Here is an 11,069-nt window from a genome sequence, read left to right on the forward strand (position 1 = left end):
GCCCTACTCTGTCTAGTCGATCCATATCGCATTCAAGCTGGTCAGCCAAACCTTCACTGGGCGGACACGCACCTGACTGGGCAGACATGCACTTGGCTTTGCAGACATGCACTTGGCTGGTCGGACATGGTCATGACCGGTCGGCCAAGGTCATGCCTGGTCGGCCAAGGTCATGCCTGGGTAGACAAACATGTGACTGGTCAGATAAGATCATGCTTGGGCAGACAAACATGTGACTGGTCGGACAAGGTCATGCCTGGTCAGTCATGACACTTGACTGGCTAGTCAACATTCTTAACTGGTCTACCGGGCCACTCCTAATCCAGATCACCCAACTATTCCTTGCCATCTATCATTTCTATTGCCACGTCATTGTTTTCAAATTTTAGGGATAACAATAATGGCGCCAGATTTTCAACGCAAAGACCACCGCTGCCAACTCCATATTGTGCGTTGGATAGCGTTGTTCGTACTCCTTCTGCTGTCTTGAGGCGTAGGCTATCACCTTGTCATTATGTATCAGCATGCAACCCAACCCTTGTTTCGACGCATCGCTATAGACTACGAACTTATCGTTGGTTGTCGGTAGACAGAGTACTGGTACTGAGCAACGCTTATCCTTAAACAACTGGAAGCTTTCTTCGCATCTATCATTCCAGTTGAATCTTTGCTGTTTTCAGGTCAGGTTGGTGAGCGGAGTGGCTATCTTAGAAAAGACTTTTATGAACCTCCTATAATAACTTGCTAATCCCAGAAAACTCATTACTTCGGATGCGTTCTTTGGTCTTGGCCAATCCTTCACAACCTCTACCTTTGATGGGTCTACTACAACTACGTCCTTGGATATAATGTGCCTGGGGCACGCCACTTGTGAAAGCCAAAACTCGCATTTCTTGAACTTGGCGTAGAGTTAATGCTCCTTTAGTCGTGATAAAATCAATCTAAAATGTTCCTCGTGCTCTTCTTCGTCCTTGGAGTATACTAAGATGTCGTCGATGAACACTACGACGAATTTATCAAAGTAGTCCTTGAAGACCCTATTCATCAAGTCCATAAATGCGGTTGGAGCATTGGTAAGATCGAAAGACATAACTAAGAAATCGTAATGCCCATAACAAGTTCTAAAAGCTGTCTTAGGAATATCTTCTCCCGGCACCTTGAGCTGATGATACCCAGGCCGTAAATCAATCTTTGAAAATACGGTCGCACCTCAGAGTTGATCAAACAAATCGTTAATCCGGGGTAGTGGGTACTTATTCTTGATTGTTACTTTATTTAGCTCACGGTAGTTTATGCACATCTGCATACTTCCATCCTTTTTCTTCACGAATAGCACCGGTGCTCCCATGGCGAATGGCTCGGCCTAATGAAACCCAAATCCAGGAGTTCTTGTAGCTGCATCTTTAACTCCTTGATTTCTGTAGGTGCCATCTGGTATGGTGCCTTGGAAATAGGCTCAGTGCCCGGTACTAATTCTATCATGAAGTCAATTTCCCGAGTCGGCGACAACCTTGGCAAGTCATCAGAAAATACCTCTAGGAATTCTCTTACAATACGGACGTCTCCAACCTTAAGTGGTGTTTCATTTACCACATCCGTGATGCTGGCTAAGAATGCTTGACACCTTTTTTCTATCATTCTTTGGGCTTTGAGAGATGATATTAGTGGTGTACGTAGTCCTGACACTTGTCCCATGAAACATAATCTCTGGCCATCAGGAGTCTCAAACATCACCTTCTTGCATTTACAGTCGATGGTTGCGCCATGCCATGCTAGCCAGTCCATGCTTAGTATTATGTCGAAGTCCTTGATCTCCAGTTCTATCAGGTCTCCTTCTAGTTCTACGTCCTCAATCTTAATCAGTACGCCTCATACTATCCATGATGATAGAACTACTTTTCCCGAAGGCAACTTGGTTACAAACCTAGTTCTAAATCTTTCACAAGGTTTGTTTAGTTTTTCTATCATTCCAAACGAGATTTACGAATGAGTGGCTCCCGAATCAAATAATACTGAACATATATTATTGAGGATAGAAACCTGACCTGTGAGCACCTTATTGCTAGCATCAGCCTCTCCTTGGGTTAAGGCAAAAACCCTGGCAGGAACCATCTTATCTTCCTTTTTCCCTTCTGACTTGAGCTGAGGACATTCTTTCTTTTGGTGTCCCTCTTGACCATAGTTGTAACATCCTTTGGTGTTTGCCCGACATTCCCCAGGATGTTTCCTTTGGCACTTATCACATGGCGGGTATTCTACATAACCTGGCCTACTACCTCCTTATTTGTCCGTGCCCTTTTATCGCTGTCGGACTGCTTATTATCAGGATGCCTTCTTTTCTTGTTGTTGCTGGACTGATTATTGCTATTGTGGTTGTTGTTCCGACTTATCTGAGATTGACCCTACTGTCTAGGCTCAGGCTTACTGGCTTCTTCTTTACAAACGTTAGCCTGTAGCCTTTCTACTTCTATTTCCGTCTCTAGAACGTCGGCATAAGTAGTATTTCCTGGATTTGCTAACTTAACCCCCAGCTCGATCTTTGGTCGAAGTCCTCTAACGAACTCAGACACCCTCAGATAGTCGGTTGGAACCATTTCCGGTGCGAACTTAGCCAAACGGTCGAACTGCCAAGCATACTCTGCCACTGATAAACTTCCTTGCTTCAAGCCAGCGAACTCCTCAACTCTTGAAACGAGTACAGCGGAATTATAGTACTTTTTGTGGAACAATTCCACAAATCGAGTCCAAGTCATGGTGTCAACATCTTGCATCTGCTGGACTAAGTCCCACCATATCCTAGCATCTTTCTTGAGCAAGGACAAAACACAGGATATGCAGTCCACGTTGCTGAGATTCATGTGCATCAGGATTGGCTCCACGTTTCTTAACCACTCTTCTGCCTCGAAGGGGTCTATAGTCCCATCAAAGTTCACGGCATGTTGCTTACAGAACCACTCAAAAATTGGCTCCATGTGTTGTACTGGATACAACGCATAATTTTCCACTAGCCATCCCCTATATGGACAAACTTGTTGGGGTGCTGAGGCCATTTGTTGTGGCTGTGGCTGCGGCGGAGGCGGAGGCTGAGTCTGGGGCTGAGCCTGCTATCGCTGTTACTGCAATAGTTCCTCGACTTGTTGTCACAATCTGGCGATCTTCGCAGTGTTGTCAGTTGGTGGCGGCAACATGTTGCGGCTAGCAGTAGCACGCACTCCCCTTCTGCGAACTGAAGGGGCTTGATTGTTCACCGGAGCAGCGTTGGAGGCGTTTCCGTTGGTGCGAGCAAATCTTATGAGCGATATCTTCACCAAAAGTTCTAACAATTGAGAACATGTTAGAACTTACCCTAATAAGCTGTAAGGAAAAACTTAATCTAAGCAAACATAACTCGGACCTATTAATTATGACTTCTTATGAAAAAAATAGGTGAGCCTTCTTTATAATTAGGGTGTGTTTCTAAACTTTAAAAAAAAAAAGCCATCTTTATTATTTTCTAAGTGTGTTTCTAATTATCCTATATGACTTAATTCTTAGGCTCGAAACTAATCGTTGTTCGAAAGTTAACCATACTGAGGGAGGGCTGGGATCAGTAAAATCGTTCCCACTAGTATGGCCCCCTAACTCTCAATATAGAAACTTGGTTCATTGATTTGTATCCACCCTCACCGAACTTAGTCATTATATATTTTATTTATTATTTATTATGATTGCAAAAAAAAATCAAACTCATACATGTCATTAAAAAATAACAATGATATTTATTTGGAAAAAGATTTTCACTAAGTACAATCATAAATGCAAAATAAAACAATAAACAAATAAATAACATAAAAAAAATCAGGCTATTAAAATAAACATAAACATAATAAACTTAAGCATGATAACTATAACATAAACACTTACATTGGCGGTTAGATTCGGAGCTTGAGCGTGTGTATCGAGGAGAACTTCATGCGAATGAACCGTTGCTCTGATACCAACTGTAACGACCTAACTATTCTAGACGTTGGACCATCAATAACTAATATACTAATCTTAAGAAAACGTACATATGAAATAACCATAACTTTATTTAAAAACTGTAAAGTAAATGTTAAATACATAAAAATGTGGTTTGGGTATGGGATCCCATTGTTTGAAAATAAAATAGAACATAACTTAAATATTAAAATTTGTTACAAAAAAAAGTGCAGAAAATACATATAAAGCATAATTTCAAATGACTAGAAAGCAACTTCATCCTCGATTCGTTCTCGTAGTCCACTGATTTCCATTCTCCCTCAATACACATCCCCAAGCTGCCAAGAACCTTCCTGCTGCCAAAACTATTTTCATGCACATATAAAAAATAAAGGAATGAGCCTAATGTCCAGCAAGGAAAATCTACTACAAGCATGAAACATATACATACACATAAACTATAAACTATAAACTGTAAACTATAATCATATGAATATATAAATACAACATCTATTACAATGGCCATCATACTTCTTGGGACATGCTAGTTAAGCAATCATATGCCCATAAATTTACGGGGCTAGTTATCTAAGCATGTCACATAAATTCATGGGGCTCGTTATCTAAACAATCATATGCCCAAGGAAATCTACTACTGGGACTTGTTATCTAAACAAGTTATTTATTTGTTATCTAAACAAATTATGTGATTGTTATCTAAACAATCCAACAACTAAAAACATATCATACTTACAACATAAACATATATCAACAACATAAAAGCATACAAATCTACCCTATTTTCCTTACCAAAAATTGGGATGTGAGAACAAGATCGGGACTTTGGAACACTCCTAAAAACCATAATAGAGATGTGAGTATACTAAGGAAAAGAGATATAAAGAATGAACTACACCATCGAAAAGATACTTACCAAGAAGAACCTCAAGTTCAAGAACTTAGATGCCTAACCAAGAATAGAAAAGACTAAGTTAGGATTTGAGTAGAGAAGAACTATAAGAATCAATACAGAAATGAACTAGAATTAGGAATGCCTTGAATGCTTGTATGATCGAACTATACCTCGAAAACAAAATACACTATAACCTTACTTCCCAAGTGTTTATTAAGCTTATAATGATTAAGCTTATAACCCCAACCCAAGTGTTTATCACTCTATAGTCTCACTAGCACCTGGAAGGCTCTGATCAATGCTTGAAGAATCAATGAAAAGGCTTGGTGCTAGGTCCTATTTATAGAGTTCTAGGAATAAAAATCTTCTTTTTGGCTTTGAATAAAAATAATGAATTTAATTGAAAATATTTGAATATTCTTCAGCCAAAGGCTTAGGACTTGGTCAAATTTCTCAGAGAGAGGTTTAAGGAGTCAAAGCTTGCTTTTAAAACAAAAATAATAAAAACAAATAGAATCCTAACTTCTAACTCCCTAAATCTCGTAACTCTAAACTTATCTACAGTGAAATAAACATATCCAAAGTTGTAGGACACCGATTTAAATTTTCTTTATACCGTTAGAATGATAATTCAATTATCTACAGCTTTCTAGAAATACTATTTTTCCAAATTCATAACATAACTGGGTCAAAAGTTACAGTACCCTAAAGTTACGAAAAATTTATTTACAACCTAATCCACAAATAAATAAAATTGTGACAAATGTCATGCTCCTAACAGAATCTGTTGAATTATAAGTCTTATATTTCCCTTATTTTATCATTAAAATAATAATTCCTTAATAATCATGCATATGACAAATGTCATAATCCTACTGGCTCTATCTAAACCTTAGGAATAACCATGCTCATGACAAGTGTCATATTCTTATTGGCTCTATCTAAACCTTAGGTTATAATAATTGTCATATTAATAACCAACAATATTAATCAATCCTTATGTTATAATTAATATTCTTAAACTATATGTTAAACTTATAAAATCTACAAGTGTTACTATGAGTGTCCAACTAAGTCTCGGTGTAACGCCCCAACTCCAGGAACCGCTACAGTGCACATTGCAAACAGTGCTAAACTCGCTAATCGAGTCGTTTGGCCATAAACGTGTAACTAAGTATGATTAGCGGTTTAGGGGTTAAAAACTTTGGTTAAGATAAAACGTGTCACTAGAACGTTTACTGTATACATTGGGATCCCAAAAATATAATTTCAAAGTTTATTACAAGAAAGTGTTTACAACAGGCCGTTCTAAGCGGCAAAACAGGGTTCAGCCCTAGTTCCACTTTCAAACCTCGCCCAAGTATTGGTCGAGCAGCTGCATATGTACACGTCATCACCTAAGCTCTCCAACTCAAGGATGGTCCAGCTTTCTTTTGCTTTTACCTGCACCACAAAGCACCCGTGAGCCAAAGCCCCGCAAGAAAACTCATATGCTCATAAACAGTCATATCATGATTTCAAGTCATATCTGGCATGCCTAGCATTCATAGCTCTACTCAGCATGCAAATGTATTCAAACAGATGCTGGGGTATCCACGATAAGAAATCCTGGCCTTCTGATTGGAGGACTATCAAGTCGATCCTAATCAGATGAGTGACTGCCAAACAAGTCACTAACCAAATGGAAGAGTGGCTGCTAGGTAAGCCACTAGCCTTCAAGCGCTTATAATATTCATCAAGTGAGTGTCGCAACACCCGAGATTCCGATAAACCATGTTGAGTGACCGACAAGTGAGTCACTAACTCAAATGGAAGGGTGGCTGTTGGGTAAGCCTCTAACCTTCAATAGGTTCTAGTAAACCATAATGAGTGACTGACAAGCAAGTCACCAATTCAAATGGAAGGGTGGCTGTTGGGTAAGCCTCTAACCTTCAATAGGTTCTGGTAAACCATACTGAGTGACTGACAAGCATGTCACTGTTTCAAATGGGAGAGTGGCTGCTAAGTAAGCCACCAGCCTCCAAGCGCTTATTTCATTCATCGACCCTCGGGGTCGGTCTGGCATTAATGCTCTTTGAGTCATTCGATGCTAACAGTCAATTAGACCTCATCTTTGATGGCTTGCGTGATACACGCTAAGACCATTCTGACTAATTAGTCAGTACCATGCATAGGTAAGCAATGCTATCAATGTGTATCATATGCCAATTATCCAAGAATAGGGCATTCAGCATGCTTACTAAACAATTGCTAGCATAATTATGATCATGCACAAACTCAGAGACTCAAGCTCTGACCAATCTCATACTCATCATTCATGGCATGCCCTAATCACATGTTTCTCGTGCATCACATGCATCACATTTAATCATCCAGCATGCCTCAACAATAATCATATGCAAATGGTCAAGTTTGCCAAGCATTTATTATGCTATCAATGTTTATATTTAAACATTCAACATGCATCAATCATAACCATGCATGTCACCTATGGGGTGCAGTTTTCTTACCTTAGGTCCAAGCACAGGTTACCAACAAATGAGCCACAAGCACGACCCTGATCCAAGCCTCTAGTGTTAACATAGTCACAACCACAAATGATGATCCAATGAGTTCAAGTTCTAAAACCAACCCTTGAACTAAAACTTAGCCTCCTAGACATCAATCCTCAGTAATTCGGGTAGTAGGAATGATCCCGAGGCTTAAAACCATGTTTCTGGGGTCAAAACGAGCAAACGGGGTGAAAACAGGGCAAGGGCTACGGCCCTAGCACCTTGGGCCATGGCCCCCAGGGTTCTCTGAGGCTAGGGCCGCGGCGCCCAGCAAGGCCAAATCCTGACACCTGCTTCTTCGAGCAAGGGCCGCGGCCCAACTTCGGGGCAGCCATTTTTCCTTCGTTTTAACCTTTTAAAACCTCCCAAAAACATGTCTAAACATTCGCAAATCATCAAATCAAAGTTCCCAAACTCCCCAATGGTCCAAAACCACCAAAACCCGAGGTTCAAACAAACTAAAATCTCAACGATTCACAAAGTCCAATTCATGCTTAAAAACTTTTAAAAACTTAAAACTTAAACTTGAATTACCTCCGATTGAGTTGTTTCCAACTAAATCCTCCGGCTAATAAGCTTCTAATTCTCCTTAGGATTGCTATGCCTCGATCCTCGGTTGATTCCGAGTCCTAGAACTCAAGATAACTTCGAAAATGCGATCGGGAACGAAAAGGGAACTTTAGGGAGAGAGAACGTACATAGCGTTCTTTTTATTTTCTTAAAAGGTTACTTCAAGCTTAAGTAGCTTCCAATAAAACCTAATGCTCGGGGTCCCGAAAACACCCCCAGGGACATTATAGTCAAAACTTCCAGAATTTCCCCCTGGTCTTACTAACTCCCAATTTATCACCAAATGTTAATTTCCATTACCCAATAACCCGGTAATGCTCTAAATACCCCTTGACTTACTCCAAGTCAAGCTTAAATCCCGTTGTGACTTTCCCACTAGCTTACCTCCTAGGATCGTCTTGTGCTGGGTAACCCTGGCATAACCAGATAATAACAAAGCACCACGCCCATTTCACATATATGCCAAAAATGCCCGAAATGGCCAAAATATGAAAATCACCCAATTAATCACAAATGGGTTCACATGCATATTTAATACACCTAAACATGTATATTATCATTAAATAGCATAATAAAGCAATTATGGCCCTCCCGGCCTCCTAATCAAGGTCCTAGACCTTATTAGGAAATTTGGGGCATTACACCCGGCTTGAACCAAAATCCACAGTCATAAACATACTACAACTACTACTAGCAATTACTATTACTACTACTATCTAACTAGCTAAGTAAAGTTCTTGGACTCTACACATTCTGCCTTATTATGGCTTCCTGGAAACTTAGGCCATATTTCCAATCCTATTCAATCCACGTCATGACCGATCAGCCTTTAAGGCAGGTGCTGCAGAAACCTGAGACATCGGGACGTTTGTTGAAATGGGCGGTCGAGCTCAGCAAGTTCGATATACTGTATGTACCCTAAACTACGATAAAAATCCAAGCCTTGGCTTATTTCATGGCTGAATGCACAGGATTTTAGGAAGTGCCCTTGAGAGAACTAGTGCGTGAATTATGGAGAATCTTCGTAGACGGGTCATCTAATGAAAACGGGTCTGGAGCTGGGATCATCCTAATATCCCCGGAAGGGCACCATTTCCATTCCTCGCTATGGTTCAAGTTCGTGGCATCCAACAATGAAGCCGAATACGAAGCCTTTTTGGCTGGGTTAAGGTCATCCACTGCTACAATGGTTCCCAGCTTGTGGTAAACCAAGTATCTGGGGAATATCAAGCTCGAGGGGCCCAAATGGCAGCTTACCTGGCCAAGGTCAAAATGGAGCTATCCGAGTTTGAGTATAGCTTCGTCGAGCAGATTCCTCGCGAGCAGAATGCCAATGCCGACACCCTGGCTAGACTCGCTACCTCCAGAGAAGCCAAGACTCTAAACATAGTACCAGTGGAATTCTTAGAAAGTCTGAGCGTGGCACAAAGCTCTATGGAGGTCGAGATGATCAATATCAGACCGACCTCAATGACTCCCATAATAGAGTATCTTACGACAAGAAAATTTCCTTACATGCGGAAAGACACGAGGAGAGTACTCTATCAAGCTCCAAGGTACACAATCATAGACCAGATGCTGTACCGACGTGGCCACTCCTTGCCTCTACTACGATGTGTTCCGCCAGAGGAAGCCAAAACTATTTTGCAAGAGGTGCATGACGGCTTCTGTGGGGATCACACTGGGGAGCAAAGCCTGACCTTGAAAATATTATGGTACATGTATTTCTGGCCCACGCTATCGAAGGACTCCATCTCCTATGTCAAAAAGTGTGATAAGTGCCAGTGGTTTACCACCATTTCTCGAGCTCCTCCGGTCGAGCTAAAAATGATATCATCCTCCTGACCATTCGCAGTATAGGGAATCGATTTAATTGGAGCCCTACCCATGGGGAATAAAGGAGTTCGCTATGCTGTAGTGGCTATCGATTATTTTACAAAATGGGTCCTCGACTTCGTAGTCAAGAATATTATTTGCCGATTCGGACCGCCAAGAAAGATTGTGTTAGACAATTGGACGCAGTTCGATAGGGACCTCTTCACTGAGTTTTGTAAACGGCACGACGTAATCAAAAGCTTATCCTTGGTGGCCTACCCGCAGGCCAACATACAGGTCGAGGCTGTAAACAAAACTCTCAAAGCGAGCCTTAAAAAGAGGTTGGACGAGGCTAAGGGAGTATGGCCTGAGTAGCCCCCCAAGGTATTGTGGGCTTACCGGACCTCCCACCGAACTTCCACGAGGCATACCCTTTCTCCTTAACTTTTAGAAGTGAGGCTGTCCTCCATGTCGAAGCAAAGGTAGCCACACATAGGCTCCATACCTTTAGCCCAGTGCGGAACGACGAACTACTCAGCACGTCCCTCGACCTAATTGATGAGAAACAGGAAGATTCACAACTACGGCTCGCGCATTATCAGCAAAAATTCATGCGTTATTATAATTCAAAGGTCAAAAAGCGTGTCTTTGGTTTAGGAGACCTGGTACTCCGAAGGGCATTCTTAGCAGGCAAGGACCCCAAAGACGGTGCCTTAGGCCCAAGCTGGGAAGGGCCCTATCAGATAGTCGAAAGCGTGTAGGAAGGTACTTTTAAATTGGCTTGACTTAGTGGAGAAATGGTACCACAGACCTGGAATGCTATACATTTGAAAAAGTATTATCAGTGATCAAACCACCTATCTATGTAAAGCTTGAATGTAAAAGCCATTTTTATAAATATATAAAAAAAGGGGGGGTTTATGGTATATTTGTATCTTCGTACGGTTTCATATGCATGTTAGTTCGAAGTAACCCAGAAGGTCCTCTTCCTGATTACTTGGGAGGTAGACAACCCGAGGACCACGTTCCGAAACTTAGAAGTTGGTTAAATTGATTAACCAGTGTTTTTCTAAAAAACGCGAGGAGTCAATAAAACTAACGCGAACTAAGTTTTTATTTAAATATCCTGGACACGACCAGGTTCTGAAACTTAGAAGTTGGTTAAATTGATAAACCAATGTTTTTCTAAAAAACGCGAGGTGTCAATAAACTAACGCGAACTAAGTTTTTATTTAAATATCCTAGACAGGACCAGGTTC

This window comes from Humulus lupulus, chromosome 5 (assembly GCF_963169125.1).
Source record: "Humulus lupulus chromosome 5, drHumLupu1.1, whole genome shotgun sequence".
NCBI classification, from domain to species: domain Eukaryota; kingdom Viridiplantae; phylum Streptophyta; class Magnoliopsida; order Rosales; family Cannabaceae; genus Humulus; species Humulus lupulus.